General features: G+C 24.3%; 1 protein-coding gene across 1 annotated transcript in view; it reads right to left on the minus strand.

Moving 5' to 3' along the window:
* The window catches only part of LOC126906514 (metabotropic glutamate receptor 2), a 161,839-nt gene that overhangs the window by 101,127 nt on the left and 46,226 nt on the right, over positions 1 to 14,486 (minus strand). The gene's annotated exons all lie outside the window — the stretch shown is intronic.

Genomic DNA, 14,486 nt, shown 5'->3' on the forward strand with positions numbered 1-14,486 from the left:
CTCATTATTATTAATCAATAGAAATGATGAAGTAAATGATCAAATACTGAACACCCTCAATACGTGAACACCATTGGTATTACTTGAAATATTACCTAATAAACATTAAAGTTGAGTTATTTTGTTAATTAGTCATGTATGATTTTAATGTCAAATTTAAATTTGTTATGTTGGCATTTAAATGTGCTATGAGCAATCAAAATTCCGTTCAATTACTTGGTTTTTTTTAAATTAAATTCAATCTAGTAGATTTGGATTTTATGCTACAAGTATTAAAATTTTAAAGTAGATAATATGATTAATTTTATAACCAGATATTAGAAGTTAATTTGCAATAACAAATCTTGTTTCGAACTGGTTCAACAAGTAAAATAGATAAATCGTAAATACTATTATTAAATAGTGGACTGTAAAATTATAATAAAACACCTTTATTATAATTTTTAATTGAAGCCGACGATTTGTCCTTGCACGTGCGTAGATCAAACTTTTCTAACATTACATTGGTCGGTGACCATCATTATTGTTGTTATCACTTTCTAGTATGATAATCAAGCGCGATCAAATCTATTATATAATTTTGAGGTTAAATAAATCCATAATTGTTCGATAACTAGTTGAGTTACCGTATTACTTCTGTGGGTTTCTCATTCCAATTTTGTCCGATAAAAATTAAATAACCTCGCAGTAAACTTAAAATAAGAATTAATTTCTAAATAATTTCATTTTCAAACAATTATTTTTATCAAAAATTTAAAGGTTATAATTTCATTCTCGTGATAAGATACCACGATAGAAAAAAGAAATAGAAAAGATATGATGAAACTATTTTTTTATTTTCCACTTAATAAATAATTTAATTTAATGCCTTTTATTAAATAAAATTACTATTTACTCAATAACTTAAAGCTACTAATTATTAGCTCGATACGAATCTGAGAGTTATTAATTTTATCATAATGTGTTTTTTTTATTTTTTTTGTGTCTGTCACTACTTTTTCTCAGCTCTCACTGGACCGATTTTTCTCAGCGATACATCAAAAGATCACAAATCGTATTTAATTGAAGACATTACCCTCAAAAATTAAAAAATTATTCCTCGTTGCTCGTAAATGGTGAAAATCCCCCCAAAAATTACGATTTTTAATCGGTAAATTTTGACATTATTTCACTTATTTTTCTAAAAATTGCAATAACTTATTGAAAAATGAACAAATCAAAATAATTTTTTTTATATTAAAACCTTAGATATTTTTCTTTTGTTAGATATCATTGTTTTGAAAATCTGACCCTTTACCCGCCCACAAGAGAGGATTCAAAATAGCAACTTTTTTACACGACTCAACTTTTTCAACTTAATATTTGAAAATGTTCCGGAAATACTGCGTCCTTTAACTATATGTCAAATTAAAACTTTTGTTACATACTATAATTTAAAAAAAAAATTGTCCCGACGACTTATGTTCTACGTGGCTGCCGTAGTTAAAAAACATGCTATTTTTGTGTTCAAATTTTATTTTAAAATGCCTTATAAGAGTTTGCCATAGTAATGAGTCCACCAATAAATATAAAATTTACATGAATCTAAGTTACATTAAATATACAATTAAACTTATTTTGATTATTTTGCCTCTTCAAAATTAAGAAAAGTTTTTCTGACTTTTTGAAAACTTGAAAGTTTGTATAAAAATTAGAACTTTTCAACTTAACTTTTGAAAATGTTGGGAATACTGCGTCTTTTAAATATTTATTAAAATGTACTAGAAGTAAAAAAAAAATATGAGTTCATTTTGCTTTTTAGATAATCCACCAATTTCTTAAAATTATATACTATCTACAGATTTGTATCGAAGCGTTTCTTATGACAGTGATCACTGTCAGATATCATCTATACTTGTCCCACTATAACACTACCTTACTGTGCTACGATTCCACTATGCTACCGTTTTAATTTATTTGATAATTACTATTTTCAGTATATTTAATTCACATTGTATTTATTCGATTAGTTTATTAATCTTTTTATGCATTCATTACCTATTCAATAAATTGAAATAATTAAAATTATTGACTTATATTTTTTTCCATCAAAATAGGACTAGTTTTATACTAAATTTGAAACAGTTAATTATTTTTATTGAATACCCAAACAATTGATTCAATAAGCAACAGTCGAAGTTATTTTGCAATTGAAATACATGTACTAAATAATTAAGATAAAATAATTTAAATTTTGTTTACCTTAAAGTTTCATCAATATTAATGAAAAATTGTCTCAATTACAATTAATCTTACATACATTTTTTAAGTGTAACAATTTTGAACTAAGATGAAAATAATTAATTTCATTTTTGTAAATTTCAAAAGCTGTAATACTTTTCAGATACATGAATTTTTTTTTTTAAAGTATGTGAGCAAGTCAAGTATAAAAACTTTTATCAAAAACTAATATTTAAATAAAAACATTTAGTCTCACTTATTTGTTATAAGATAAAACAGTTATGGCAATAAATATTTCTTAAATTGTAAGTTAATAAGCAAATTATTTTTCGAACGAGCTTGTAGAATGTTCATTAACGTTAAATACTATGAAATTTGTTTAAGAAGGTAACTGTAAAGTAAATAAATAGCCGGAAAATGTAATTTTTATTTATGCAGCTGTACTTTAATGATTTTTACGGCAGAATTTAACTCCAAAAAAATCTAAGTAATTAATTTTCACGTGTATACAGCAGACATCTTGTTTAAGATCGACCTTAATATAACAATAACGCTAAACACACACAACACTGGTCTCTTGTATGTCTATATACACTGTAATTAATTAAAAGGATTCTACGGTCATAATGTAATTTATTTTTAGGCCACGATATTGTCACGGTTTTGCGTAACTTGATGTTGGCACTATAAAATGCAATAACATACCGAGTAAATAATGTAACGACAAAGCCCACCTTTGTTTATCTCGGTTTCATTTTTAATTAAAATTAAATTTGGTCTAAAATAAAATAAATTTAGGAATCATATGAGCTGCAATCGTTTGCTGCAAAAAAAAAAATTTAGAAAAATGTGAAAATTAGAAAATGCTTCATTATAGAATATACTTGTTTTCGTCGTCAAACCACATTGTTATTAAAAATAATAATGGGTATTTCTTCTTTGTCCGACTTCCTACTTTGGACCCTAATTGGATGAAAATTGTTGAAAAAATACACAACTGAGTGGAAAAATACCAAAGAAATAACATCGAGAAGAGAGCTACTTTGAACCAGTATACATTGTTTATGACATTATTCAGTATACGCTATCAATATAATACTTAGTCAGTCTATTGACGCCGTCCATCTCAGCCAAACAGTAAATACGACACTAATAGAATATGTGACTCTGACAATACTTTTGTCACTTACGCAATGGTCTTTGTTATTGTTCCTATTTAAAAAAAAAGAAGACCGAACTAATATTCCCAAGGACAGACTTGGATTAAACAATAACAATAAAATATAATGTCAACAGTAGTTGTTTTTTGAATGACATCTTAGAAGCGTATATTTTTTAATTCAACTTATTATATTTAATTCAACATACTAAGCCCTCTGGAAATCATTCTTGAACAAAACAATCAAGTTTTTGTGATGTATAAATCACAAATATGTGTATGTTATTTATATTTTCTGTGAATATCTTGTCATAAATCAGAATTTGTAGACATCCCAAGCCTTAGAAAAAGTTTTTAAAAATTCCATTTATTTTACACATTTGTTGTTTATTTTTTCGTTTTTAAACAAAAAAGTATGTTTGGTACATAAGTAAATATACCATTTATATAGTGTGTAAGATCTGTTAACGATTTTAGCATCATTGAGTTAAAACAATAAATGATGCTGCAGTTACTCCTAAAAACGTTAAAGGCACTATTTAAGACTTGTGGTTAGCATATTATAGCCACTATTTTTACCAAAACAAAATCCCGGTTCCTAAATAAATGTAATTTAAAATCATTAAATTCTATTAAAACCGTCCATATTAATAAAATAAAAAAAGCTCTAAGGTTTCATGAATTTATAGAACTTTAAAATTTATTTATTATATGCTAAATGGACAACTGACTATATAAAAATTACTTATGAGATAGATATAGTATTTTATTTATAAATACTACGAATGTATCATAAAGTATTTTATATAAAATAATGTATGATTCTTTGTATGAAAATGTAATTGAATTTAAATACTTTATAGTTATATAAGATTTTTTTACTAATAATTAGATATGAAAAAGTAAAAATAAGTACTATTTATTTTAAATAAATTGAATTTAAATGAATTGGGCAACGCACACATATTCTCAATTTACATCTAAACATAGAATTTTTCACAAATCGTGAATCACTTAATTAATCAAAAAAATAAAAATAATATTAATAAATGTTTTATTGATTTCTATAAGTTCAATATGTTTCTCAATGAATCAATGATAAAAAAATTCTTATGATTATCCCTTTTCCCATATTAATTAAAATCGTGCTACCGTAAAAATTGCATTATTAAAATTATTTTTCTGCATTTTAAAATTGTTATAAAATTTTAATACAGTATGCTAAAGATAAAAAGCTTTCTTTTGATATTTTTTAATGAAAATAACAAATTACTTTGGAAGTAATTAGTCAAAAAGTTGTCAACGACCAGTTATTTTCTTAATTAGATAATTTTCTATTTCATAAGTTAATTTAATACATTTGTTTCCATTTAAAAAAATTGAGTTGACATCCCTATAAGATACAAAAGATGTATCTAAAAATTATTTTGTAACAAATAAATGGATATACATAACTAACAAAAGCAAATAAAACTAAATCACTATAAAATTATTATTTTAAGAAAATTCGATGAGTAGCGTTATACACATGAAGTTTTTATGTTTCATAAACAAATAAATTAGATTTATTTACTTGTTAATTTATTAATTATACATATGGAATTTAAAAATTAAAATTGAAATTGTATACATTAATAAATTTAATTATATTTATTGAAATAAGTAAATATTTATATGATATACACGAATATTAATATTATAACAGCATAATCATTGACCTTAATTTAGTTATTTTAAATTTAATACAAAAAGATTGTAAATAGAACCTGTTTAACGATTCTAATTTTAGTAATAAATGAATTAAGATACATTATAATAGAAATTAAATAGTAATATTTATTTTTGGTACATTAATTTATACCCCAATCTTAACTGTATTAATTTTATATGGCCCGTCTTTATTCAATTACCTTCCGTCCATTTCATTTATAACCTCTGGTAATAATTAAATACCCTATTACACAAACCATTTAATACATTTGTTATTCGCATATAACACTCCGCACTGCACGAGTCCAAACTGAAATGATATTGGACTAGTATTTAGTGGACCAAGTCTACAATTATAAATAATAAGTTAACAAGGTATACTTATTTGAAAATTTTAATTTATATTTTATTTCATTGTTTATAATGCTTAAATAAATTATCATTATTTATTTGTTTGTAGGAATTATAAATATAGCTTAGCTCACATAAAATTTTTGGAACACTCTAAAAATACAAGACCACTAAAAAGTCTTAAAATTTTAAGGCCCTGGTGCAATACACTTATGGTAATCCTGTACTGATCATCTCTGAAAGTTGCCTCGAATTTTTTTTTTTTTTTTATTATTAATAATAACAAAAAAAGTAAAAAAAAAACGCAATCCGGACCTTGTTATTATGGCCAACGATAGCATTCTTTTGTAAGAGTTCCATTATTTTGGGTCAAACCACCTACCCTTAATAGGCCTTGTCCGTAAGGTTTTTTAATTTTTATTACAGATAAAATGAATTAAGTATAAAGAAATTTTTTAAATAAAAAAATACATTCAATGAAAGTTTAATCGACCAACACAAATATTAATTCAATTTTTAAGTAAAAACAATTTGTTAGTCAGGAACAATAAAACCTATAAACTATAGGCTATAACCACCTAAAGTTTATTAATTAATATATTATACTTTTCGAATCATTTAAACCCTTAAATTGATCCTACCAATTAATCACATTGAAGAAGTGTTGTAACAAAAAATTAAGTAATTAATTCAATTTCGGATTCACTAGCATCACTTAAATATATTGATTAGAGCAAAATTTTCATTGTTTATTAAAATAATCTAATTAAAATTCGTCATAATAATCAATAAAAAGTTTTAATTTCGAACAACAATAATATCTCAATGATTTTTGTATTCTTCATGTTTTCAGTATAAAAAATCAAGGATGGCGGAACATTTAATAGATTATAAACTTCAAAATTTACATTTTAATTGAGTACTTTATATGTATATTATAATACAATAATTATTTTTTTAATACTTATTAGAATTTATTTGTGTGAAGACGTAATGTAGTACAGTAGACACACTAGTTACTGAATAGCTCTAACATTAGATCTCAACTACCACTGTAGGCTCACAGATGGGTGACCATATGACCGTTATTACGATGACAAAAACAAAACATGACCCCAGCGCATAAGACAACGGGAAATCACTGCTTTTAACTACCCATACTATAGTAAAACAGCTGTGTCAAGGCTTAGAAAAATTACAAAAATAGAAAGACTAGTAATATTTAATTCATATTTTATATAATAATGAAAAACATTTTATACATAAAAAAAAAGAAATGCATTATGAATAGAGGAATTTTCTATTATAATATCTTACTAACTGACACTATTGCTTAAAGTGCTTGAGGATATATCCATGTTTACAGTTGAGTTCTGACGTTTCGGACTCATTGCAGAGTCCATCTTCAGAGTGATGGTTGCTAGTCGGTGGCTGCAACTATACTATCCTAAAAGTATAGTTAGCCACCGTATAGTTGGCCAGTATAGTTGCAGCCACCGACTAGCAACCATCACTCTGAAGATGGACTCTGCAATGAGTCCGAAACGTCAGAACTCAACTGTAAACATGGATATATCCTCAAGCACTTTAAGCAATAGTGTCAGTTAGTAAGATATTATAATAGAAAATTCCTCTATTCATAATGCATTTCTTTTTTTTTATGTATAAAATGTTTNTGACACTAATCACACCAAAAAATAGCTAAACTAGAATTGACAGCTTTCTTAAAAATGCTTAACTTTCAAGTGGAAATAATGTATGAAATCGTTTAGGAGAGCGATTATTGTACTAAACGCAATCATACCACTAACAAAGTTAGTTTGTTTTTGGCTTTTGGCCGTTCTTGGAATTTCTAACTGATCTTTTTAAGTATCTATAAAACAATTTCTTCTTCCTGAATTCAATTTAAAGTGTACAAATTAACTTGACAAATTGATTTATGAACAAGTACCATAATAAAAACATCCTTTCATGATTTAACCGAAATAACTTCACTATTAAAACTTTCTCGATAAAAATAATTTGAGTATAATAGTGGACTAGTTCAAAAATTATCTTGTCATACAATTGAAAATAATGATAGGCTAATTTTTTTTGACGTAGTAATCTTGTTTCTGAGTGTTCCGATAAATATAATAATTAAATATTAACTAAAGGAACAAAACATAGAATAGGATAAAATAAATGAGCTTGTTAATTTAACAAAGTAATATATGGGACAAATTTTTTTTTAGTTCTAAAATAAATGTTATGAACGAATTGAGGGCACAGCATTGGGAAATCCGCTATCACCATTTTTAGTAGAACTTTTCATGAATAGGTTCGAAATAAATTAAAAAAACATTTATATCGGTTTTCCAAAAATTTGGATCAGATATGTAAATGATATTTTTGTAGTAATTACAAAGATTTTAATACGGAGATCTTAATACAACATTTAAATTATTTTTTTCTAATAGGTTTTGATAAAGAACTAGAGAGCATAATAGAAATAGCTAGATGTAATGGGTATGACGAAAACGCAATTTCAAAATTAGTCCAAACACAAAAATGAAATGAAGAAACCAGAGCAGCTTGTACACTGATTAGCGTGGGAAAACAAATAGTAATTAGGTCGCCCATTTTATATTATCCGGGCATTTTGAATGGACTAGCTAGAATTTTTATGAATTTTGGTATTACTTTAGTAACATCTAAGAGTAATAATTTAAGAGATTAATTAAGCAACCCTAAAAATAAAGTAGAAAAGGGGGAGATCGGGCATTTATAAAATACAATGTGAAAATTGTATTAAATGTTACGTAAGTCAAACAAAAAAAAACATAGAGGTCAAATTTAAAGAACATTTAAGAAACATTATCATTCAAGAAGTTGATATATCTCCTGTGGTTGAACATTTATTGACATATAATCACATCTCATTAAAACCATAAAACTAATTAATAACGAAAATAATTACAGTTATAAATTACTATAAGTATATATTATTATAAGAAATGTTTAAAATAAGAATAATTGGTATCTAGCACTACTGTAAAATTCATTATTAAACTTGTGCAAATTGACAAAATATGACGATGGACTATATAATAACATCACTTATTAAACTATTGTTATATAAGAGAGTATTTTCGATCTAAGTATCAGTATGCGTTCAACATTGATAATGGTAGCATTTTTCCCGATTGGGGAATATATAATTTAGGTATATTAATATAAGTGGGTCAGGGGGATCGAATCTATACAGATAGAAATAACAATGACTTTTATCTCTAATCCCGTGACCCACCTCATATATTTGTTATGAAGAAATTATATGTTTAGCGATAAAACCTTGCGACCATTCTATTATTGACTATCATAACATCCACAGTTTATTTGGTTTTATTATTATTATTATATATAATACAATTTAAATTATGATGAGCTGAGTCGAGATAAGTAAAAAAAATGATATGCCCGGGCATGGAACGAGCCAAAATTTGTCAACTGGTCAATCATGCGAACCGGGCTTATTTATGTGGATTATTAGGTTAGGCCAGGCCTTGAAAAAAAGTCCCAAGCAAAATTCTATTAAGATTTATCTATAATTATTTGAAATGAATCTCTTTAAGTCACTTTTTGGATCGGATACTTTTACAAATGACAAAACATTTTTGTGAATAAATTGTAAAATTTCTACTATTAAAATTCCTTGTTGAATTCTCTAATTCACTACTGACTTTTGTGTAAACAATCTTAATAAAATTACAAACAAATTAACTATTTTAAGCGTGTAATATCAATTGCAAGTAAAATTATTCCAACGTATTTTATTCATAAATTAATTAAAGAAGTTCCAAATTGAATTATTCTAAGCCGTTCTTTTTCAAAAACCTTTAAAAACTTGGTAACTTTATACATGTCATATGAATAATTAATAAGTTTATTAAGTTGAAAAACTTTATGGTAAAATTAACATAGTAAATTGCATATATGTTAAGCAGAAATTTTAATGCTCCTGAAATAGCATAGATATAGCCTCAATATTAGCATTAAATCTTATATTTTTAAACGATTTTTAAAAGAAAAAAAAAATAATGAATATTGTGTTATGTACAGTGAATTTATATGACAATATATGTATAAAACAAATGGAAATTAACTAAATAAACGTATTCGTGAGTATCGCAATCTTATATGTGACCAGTGTAAATAATGTAATTAACCGAATTACTAAGGTGCAAAATAAATACACAATAAAAATTAATATAGTTAAAAGTTTATTATTTAGCCAATCAAAAAGTTATATTTTTCTATAAATAGAAGTAATCACAAATTAAACACTCACATTTACATAAGGTGATATATCCTCCTTACATATCCCACACAATTACTAAAAAAATTTTAAATATTTTTTTTCAATTTATTATTTACATATATTTCTTGATTTATCAATTATAAAGAAATTTTTTAGCTCATCACTGATATTTTATAAGGATATCAACTTTATGTATTTAAATAGCAACATTCATATTTATCTAACTTATAATTATAAAATAATAGAATTAAGAAATAGACTGATGGATAACAACTTTTGGACCAGTAATTAGGAAGTTATTAAAACGTTTCTACCTAAGCAGAAGGAGCAGTACTGTTAAGAAATGTCTATATATATTAACTGACATTGTTTTCTATTAATATAGTCAAAAAAAAATATTCGCACTTTAGATCAAATCATTACTTTAAATATGTCAATAACTTCCGAATTTTCAATTTCTTTTACTGAAAAATGACCATCAAATTTAAATTAAAAGATCTATAAAAACAACAAAACTTGTCCGATTAGTACCAAAATTCTTTTTTTTAGTTTCATAAAATTATATTAGTTAAATTATAAAAAAATTTTAATTATTTTTTAGTATTTTATAATGGTTTATTTTTTTAATTATTAATTATTTCAAAAACTAAATTTGATGAAAAAAATTTGAAACTAATTTGTAACCAGCGTCGAAATTCATAGAAAATTTACCTAAATATGGTAGATAGAAAAATGAATGTTGTTCTATGTAATTAATAAGTTAAAAAGATTCAAGACTTGTGTTTGTAATTCATAGCACTAAATTATTTATAAAATTGAAGAATTATCAGCCGTGTTTATTTGATAATCTATAAAATATAAATATTTTAATTAAAAATCATAAATCCATGATTTAAAATTAAGTAAATGAAATTACATTTATGTTTAAAAAAATTTTGAAATGGTAAATAAATCAACTTTAGTTAAAAATTATTTTTAAATATGCACTTAATATTTCAACAAAAATTTATTATAAAACTTTAATAACAAGTAAATATTTTTAAATAATATGTCGTTTCCTCATTATTGTAACATTAGAAAATATATTATGCAATTTTTGGGCATCATCTTTATTATAGCCCTCAAATAATTATTATAATAATATGTTTGGGTGTATTTTTTATAACTAAAAGATATTAAAAAATGTACTAAACACAAAATTCTATTTATGCGTTTATTAATAATAAACTATCTGTGCGCTGTACAAGGGTATACTATTGATACTACTAAAAGAAAACTTAAGTCGTGGATTAAATGTACATAATAATGTATATAATAATATAACTACAGGGCAAAATAGTATGCTCATTAAATACATTTATTATATAATTATGATGTATTATTATTAAAACAATAGGCTCTAGAGTATTTTGTTGTGCTATTTGTTGAGTTTTAAAAATATTTGCATTGTTCTCTTAGGTAATTAGAAACCTAAATTATGTTTGATAATAAATCATCATTTTATAAATCGTAACATTAATTTTCTTTAAAACTTCCCCAGAAGGTTTTATTACATAAATCTTGATTAAAATAATATTTTTAAATACATAAGAAGATTAAAAATTTAGGGATAAATTATACTCGTTCACTTTAAATAATTGTGTTTACAACTGAATAATTTGCATAAATTATTATTATTATTTTATGCAGGTAACTTAAGAATTATCCAAATAAAAATAAATGAAAAAAACATCAGGGAAAATAAATTATGTTTATTGTCAACATTCTCTTAAATTAAGAACAAAGACAATTTTTTCTACATAAGCTATATTTACAAGAAAAATATCTACACTTTATATAAACATTTGAATTCTATATCAATTATATAATTTAATTGCATTCTCTAGTATTCAAAAAAAAAAATCGGAGGACTTAAAGCTCACAAATCGTAACCAAACCCAACCAGCAATTTTTCCTAAAATATTCGACATTGTATGAATCCTATAATATATGTTAAAATTATAACTAAATACTATAAAAGATCATAAATTTAAAAATTTAACAAATACATCCAATTTTTATTTATCACGTGTAATACAAAGCACGTGTGCAAAATATTACTGTATAAATTTTGGAAATTCTATTGACAAGATTGAATTATCTTTGCAAGTGATAACAAAGTTTAAAATTCTATTTAGACCTCACTTAACTGTCTTCAAGTAAATATTTAATTTCGTAAAATACTAATGAGTTTAAGTTTTCAAATTTAGAGGTTAATATTTGCATATAAGATAAAAAAAGATAATGTCTATTTTAACGCATTTTTAATTAAAATTGGGACAACTAAATATTTTCTCTTTTGATAACACTGAATTTTTTTTAAAAATCAAACGACGATATTAAAGTCAAAATTCAATTTAGGAAAACCTTAATTTTCAAAATGAAAATGTTTTGTTGTGAAAATTTTCTTTTATACTTTGTATGAATTGATAATACGTAATCATGTTATGATGGTAACATTATAAACATATTAAAATTTAAATAACATTTAACAACAAATAACATTTTCATATATTATATTACAAATAGCAACATTAATTTTAAGAATTTTAAAAATCACCTGTAAAAATTAATTTTAAAAAAATACATGGGTTAGTCATGGTTTTTGTATTTTAAAGTTAAATTTTGAGTTTTCAGGAAAAAGTAACTAAATGTTTTAATAAAGAAATGTTCATTTAACAGATATTAAATAGGGTTAAATATTTATATATAGAATGTTCAGTAAGTAGGGAAATAGATAAATTGTTACAATCAATGAGTACAATAGAAATCCGTTTCCTTAATTACTGAATACTGTTTATTCACACGTATATATTATGCTTCTTGAATTCAAATTATTATAGTACTTAAGACTGAGAATCAATTTATATAATCAATATCTTCTTTAATTTAAATTATAGTGACTTTTTAACTATCTAAAACCTTTTGATATTTTTAAAAGTTTATAGCGTTAAAACTATTAAAAATAAATTTTAGAAACTTCTCATTGTACATCTAATAGTCAATTTAATTATAGCAAGACCGTGTGTCACTGGTTAATTCTATATACAGACTATATGTAGAATTAAAGCTCTTTATTTGTAGGTCTATTTGATATCATTTTTTTTCATCGAGTTATTATTTTAACTGCGCCAATATTTTATCATTGCAATAATGATTTTGTCTTAACAGTAGTTAATGATGAATTAATTCCAAAAAACCCACCGTGATGTCTACCTACATGTACTTTGTTCAACGATCCTCGATGGCCTATTTTCACTCATTACTTTTTGTTTTAACACTTATAATTTATTTTAACTTATAAAAGATATGAAAAACTGATATCAAAATTTAATAAAATGTCATCTAACAAATACAAATATTTTCAACCCACTTCTTATTAAAGGGACTGAAATCTCCACTTCCAAAAAAGAAAACTTATATATCTTCCCCATATATTTACTGTCGTCATTGGGAAGACTTAAACTTCAATCATAGATACGCTCAAACTTCAGTCCAACATATTAAATTCGTTATAAGTCCTTAAAATAGTGTTTAGTTAATCTATGTGTACAAAAATAGTTATTATTAAATAACTCATCATACTTCTCTCATCTGAAATTATTAACGAAACATATTACTTCAATCAGTTATGTATAGATTATATTTATACTCGTGAAAAATCCTCAGAGGTTTTTTCTTCTTATTTTGTAATATTCATTTTTTTAAGTGTATTATTATAATAAAATAAAGAAATACTGTTATTACTGTTGTGGCTTTATGAAGTCCCTAAGGACCCTCAAATCGACCATTAACTTTCTTAGAGCACATTATTATAGCTTATTATTTTACTCCCACATGACCATTGAAATCTTCAAATATTTGAGCTATTCTTGGTTTTCAACAGTATACGAAAGACAATCGAAGGATCAACATTTGGTGTTTCGTCAGCGTATTTTTTTTCTTTTTAACGCTCAGCAGATAGATTACGAGCACTAAAAGGGCGCGAAAATATTATCACGACCCTCAATATTAATGGTATTGTATTGTTATGGTAAATAATTCGACTATACAGAAACAACGTGTTCGTTAGTATCATCCAATATTATTTTCGAGTTTAAAAAAGAAAAAACCGAAAAATGAATTCTTTATGAACGATTAAATTATACGAAGGACAGTCAAACACAGATTACTTTTCAATAAAATATAATTTTACATAAAATAATAAAGGATAATTCAAAATAAAAATTAATTTTTAGTTTTTTTTTGTTTAACATTATAATAATTATATCAATATTTACATAATTAATTGTTGGAGTATTATTTTGAAACAAGAATCTTTTAATTAATTGATGCTCTAAATAGTAGACTATAATCATTATTTATTTGATAAACTCTATGTATTATAAATTAACAACGAACAACAAATTTACTCTTTAATTTTTTTTCATCTTGAATATAATTAAAAACTTTTTTTTTATCATAAATAAATTGTTTAAAAGTTGGGATTTTGTAAAATTTAATTTACATTATTACATTCTAGCATCAACCAAATACAAGTCAAATACTCATTTTTTTTTTTTTTTTTTTGAGCTTATTGATAGGTAACCTACACTTTCACATTAGAAAACATATTATCCTTATATCATATAACGGTTTTTAACTTGGATTTTTATGCATTTTTAAATGAACTTTAAATTCTTACATGAATGGCCATTAAGTCTAGCT

This window comes from Daktulosphaira vitifoliae, unplaced genomic scaffold, assembly GCF_025091365.1.
Source record: "Daktulosphaira vitifoliae isolate Bord-2020 unplaced genomic scaffold, ASM2509136v1 Scaffold_5, whole genome shotgun sequence".
NCBI classification, from domain to species: domain Eukaryota; kingdom Metazoa; phylum Arthropoda; class Insecta; order Hemiptera; family Phylloxeridae; genus Daktulosphaira; species Daktulosphaira vitifoliae.